Source organism: Gekko japonicus, unplaced genomic scaffold, assembly GCF_001447785.1.
Source record: "Gekko japonicus isolate JY-2015 unplaced genomic scaffold, Gekko_japonicus_V1.1 scaffold1710, whole genome shotgun sequence".
In the NCBI taxonomy this organism is placed as follows: domain Eukaryota; kingdom Metazoa; phylum Chordata; class Lepidosauria; order Squamata; family Gekkonidae; genus Gekko; species Gekko japonicus.
In genome coordinates, this window is record NW_015164239.1 from 114,038 (window position 1) to 118,956 (window position 4,919).

At 49.3% G+C, this 4,919-nt stretch overlaps 1 pseudogene; it reads left to right on the forward strand.

The window, feature by feature from the left end:
* Positions 1-2,996: 2,996 nt before the first annotated feature.
* On the forward strand, positions 2,997-4,384 carry LOC107108205 (annotated as a pseudogene).
* The last annotated feature ends 535 nt before the right edge of the window (positions 4,385-4,919 follow it).

A 4,919-nucleotide genomic window follows, 5' to 3' on the forward strand; every position in this document is an offset into this window, starting at 1 on the left:
TGGAAATTCAACCAGAGCTGCTCAATAATATCTGCCTAAATTGGGGTGCTGGTGGTTTACCAGCAGCAACCTGCGTTTCATAGGAAACCTGCTCACTCCCTCTCCTAAACTTCTGCTGAGCTCGATCCATTGCAAAACAATTTAGCCCCCAATATACCCAATAAAGTTTGTAGTCTCTAGACGTTACCTCTAGGAAGAGATGAAGGACTCTAGCATGCCTGTCCTATAGCTCGATCCCAGGCACGGCCACCCCCTAATTGTGTACAGAATTGCAGGCATCTCTGAGGGCTTGGTGTGAGCGGATCCCCATCTGCTTGGCAGCCCCACCCCCACCCCTCCTGCCCCCGTGATGCCCCTCTTTCTGCGCCTGGGCCACTTGGCGGTGCCTGCCTGCAGCTAAGTGCACGCGGCTCTTTTAAAGCCACCAGTCCTTTCTGCTGCCTCATTGGCCAGCCGGGACCAGGCGAGCGAGCAGGCACTCTTGGACTCTTCTCTCACTGCACTCCGGCCGCTCTCAGCCACTTTCTGCGCCTCTGTGCTGCTGACTCAGGCATGTGAAGAGAGGCGGGTGGGCGCCGCTGCTTTCCCTCCCTGCCGCCTGAGGGCCCTGCGGCCAGGACAAGTCTCCTGGGCTGCAGTAACCGTCATCTCGTCGAAAACTTTACAGCGTTTGTTTCCACAGCAGAGCCATTGTTGGTTGCAGCCAACCTCTGTACACTTGTCAGATTTCCAAGGACATCACATCCCTGTGGCCAGGGAGGCCAATTTTGAGGTACAATGTAAGGGTCACAAGGAGTTGTTGAATGTCCTTGTTGCTGAGGGTCGCCGGGCCGGCCTGTTAGGGCTGGACTGGTTTGAGACCCTCAGCATTGCTATTACAGGAGTCAACCAGGTATGCGTAAATAAATTGCATTCAATTTATGCTGAGTTTCCTGAGGTGTTTGATGGATCGCTGGGAAGGTATACGGGGCCACCAGTAACTCTTGACTTGGACCCCTCAGTGGCACCCATCCGTTTAAAGTATTGTAAGGTTCTGATATCTCTGAGGCCGAAAATTGAGGCTGAGTTAGAGAAACTGATTTCACAAGGTATACTATGCGAAATGGGAAACACCAATTGTAACATTGGTTAAACCTGATGGGTCTGTGAGAATATGTGCTGATTATAAATGTATGATAAATAGAGCATTACAGCAACATTCCTACCCGGTGCCAGTCATAAGCCATGTGCTGGTATCTCTGGGAGGGGGAAAACTGTTTACAAAATTAGACCTCGTCCAGGCCTATCAACAATTGCCGGTTGATCAGAAGGCTACTGAAGCACAAACTATAGTTACTCATCGGGGCACCTTAAAAATAAACAGGTTACAGTTCGGGGTGAATGTGGCCCCAGGTATTTTCCAGGGATTGATGGAAGGACTGTTACAAGACCTGCCAGGGGTAGTACCCTATTTTGATGACGTGTTGATTGCTGGGGCTAACGAAACAGAGTTAATGGAGCGCCTAAGGGTGGTGTAAACAGAAATCGGATTTCGACTGAGGATCCTACCCAAAGAGACAATGTGACAAGGTTGTTGTAGTAAAATCAGTTGTTCTCTTTACTGAATAATATTTGGTTTCACATGCATACAAAAACAGAATCACACACACTTACATACACTTACATACAAGGTTCCTTTAGCATTACAGAAAGAATATAAAATAGTTTCTTAGTTACTTGGAGTCTAGGGTAGGTATTCGTTCATACTTGCCTGATTCAGAAGTTCTTGTCTGTAGCAGAGGAAGATTGGAGGATGAGGGAAGGATCCCTTGGGGGGGGTTCCCTTCCACATCTCCAAAACATGTTGGCTGACGTGGTAGAGTTTTCTCTGATTGCACATTTCAGAGAAAGATTCAGAAGAGAGCTTCATCTCAAGGAAAAGTTGGGAGGGTAGAAAACAAGGGTGGTATGTCTTTGAAGAATTAATATACATATACTATATATACACTTGCATACAGTTTCCATACAGCTTGAACATTCAGGAGACGTTGCATGGATGTTACCTCTGAATTTGTCTGTAGTAGTAACTGTTAAGTTACAAATTCAGATGGGGTAGCCATGTTGGTCTGAAGCAGCAGAACTAAGTTTGAGTCCAGTGGTACCTTTCAGACCAACAAAGTTTTGTTCATGGATAAGCTTTCGTGTGCAAATACACTTCTGCAGATAACAGTGGAGCAGAACCTCGTCAACCATTACTTATGGGGGGGCTGTTGTCAGGAAGGGTCATTTAGAGCCAAGATGCATCTGTACGGGGTGATTATAACTGAGATTGGATGTAAGAAAGATATGTGAATGGCATTAAATTAGCATGCACATACAAGAGTTAACAAATCATTACAACAGTAAATAAGCATTTCCTATAGACCAAGAACCCCTATTCATTTAGTCTAGCCACTGCATAGATAAGCAGTTCGGCTAACAGATTTGGCGCAGCAGTGTCGGGCTGGTCCCGTGGCCTCGCGAGAATACCCTCTTCTTGGTGCCACGGACGTGGAAAGACGATTCCATCCTGAGGATCCAATGAGGGAACTGTGTGAATGGTGTCTGTTTGTAAGGCTCCCTAGAGAGCAAGCTATTATGGGAGGGTCTCTTCCGTGCCTCTTTTCCTTCTGCCCTTTGGCCGGTTTCAGGGGGTGGGCCTAAAAGTAAAGAAATCCAAATGTCACTTAGGGGTCCCCCAGGTTGAGTTTTTGGGGTTCCTCATTGATGAGCACGAGGTACATCCTATGGCGGGAAAGGTTGCCGCCATCAGAAATGTGCCACGTCCTGAATCAAAAAAAGAGCTGCAATCATTCTTAGGTATATTAAATTTTTACCATACATTTTTACCACACAAAGCTTCAGTTGCAGAACCTTTGCATAAATTGTTAAACAAGGGAGCTAAGTGGGAGTGGGGACCACGACAGGAGCGGGCGTTTGGAGCCATAAAAGAGCTGCTATCCTCTAAGGCTGTGCTGATGCACTACAATGAAAACAAGCCATTGGTCCTAGCAGCGGACGCTTCCCCGTTTGGTGTGGGTGCTGTTCTGAGCCATGTAATGGTGGACGGGTGGGAAGTGCTGATCGCTTACTACTCGAGGACACTAACAGCGGCTGAGAGAAACTATGCTCAGTTCGATAAGGAAGGACTCGCATTGGTGGCTGGAATTAAGAAATTCCATGACTTTTTGTATGGTCACCATTTCCTCCTTGTGACAGACCACAAACCACTGCTGGGCCTGTTTGCGCCGGACCGGCAAACTCCCCAGATTATGTCCCCCACATGTTGCAGTGGGCAGTTTTCTTATCTGCTTATGACTTTGAACTTGAGCACCAGCCAGGCAAGGCCATTGCGCACGTGGATGCCCTAGCCGCTGCCCCATTCCAGGACTGGACTCTGACCCTGCACCAGCATGTGAGGTCCTGGCTATTGAAGAACTGCTGCAGCCACCGGTACACGCCTCTGATGTTGCAGCTGCGTCTGCAAAAGACTCCACAATTGCCCGGGTTCTTAACTGGGTATGGAGGGGGTGGCCGGCGGGGCGAGTTTCACAGGAATTTCTGCCTTATAGCACAAGGCAATTGGAGTTGTCTGTTCATAAGGGCTGTTTGCTATGGGGGAGTAGGGTGGTGGTGCCACCCAAACTGCGTAGGAGAGTATTAGAGGCATTGCATGAGTGTCACCCGGGTATGGTCAGAATGAAGGCCCTGGCCCGGGGATATGTTTGGTGGTCCAAAATTGATCAGGAAATCGAAGAGTGGGTAAACCAGTGCCACCAGTGCCAGATATGAAGACCCAACCCCCCACATGCTCCAATCCACCACTGGGAGACCACCCATCGGCCCTGGTCGAGACTGCATGTGGATTTTGCAGGGCCTTTTCAGGGTCAGGTTTTCCTGATCATTGTTGACTCATACTCAAAATGGCTTGAGGTCATTCTGACATCCAAGATGACCTCCTCAACAGTGATAGCTGCCCTATGCCGCCTGTTTGCAACACATGGGCTGCCAGATACATTGGTGTCTGACAACGGAACCTCGTTCACCTCAGCCGAGTTCGCAGAGTTCCTGACGGCTAACCTGATTCAACATATCACGTCCGCACCATTCCACCCAGCAACAAATGGACAGGCTGAAAGAATGGTGCAGACCACAAAGGACACTCTTCGGGTTTTTGGTGCAAGGGAACTGGAACCAAAAGGTGGCGTCGTTCCTCCTATCGCAGTACGTCACTCCACACGCAGCAATGGGGAGGAGTCCGGCAAAACTACTGATGGGCTGGCGCCTAACCACATTGCTTGATCGCCTGTACCCAGACCTGACTGAGGACAAGCCAACATGCCGTGAGTCCACAGAGCCGCCTTGATCCTTCGTTTCAGGAGACGCTGTATTTGCATGAAATTATGGACCTGGACATCGTTGGGTCCCGGTGACTGTTTCAGAGGTAATCGGCACATTCACCTATCTAGTGAGAACCTCTGACGGCCACACCCTGAAGCAGCATATAGACCAGCTGAGGAGGCAGTGGGCTGACACAGACTCCGAAGTCACCACAGAGGAACCAGACACCCCTAAGCCAACAGAGTTATCGGAGGCCGAGGAAACCAAGGGCTCCCATGAAGAAGAACCAACCAGGGTAGGAGACAGTGGGCCAGACACCAAGACTCCCTGTCCCACAACAGATCAGGCCCGTTCCCCACATAGGGAAGTGGAAACTCCCCCAACAACTGAGGTATTGAGGCGGTCGCAACGCTGCTGGCAGCGACCGGCATACTTAAAGGATTTTGTATGCTCAAGGGTGTTTTCCTCTTAGGGGGGAGGGGTGTTGTGTATTACATTACAAGGTATTGAGCTTGGTCTAGAAGCTCTATCTCTCTCCAGTATCCTAAAGTACACATTCT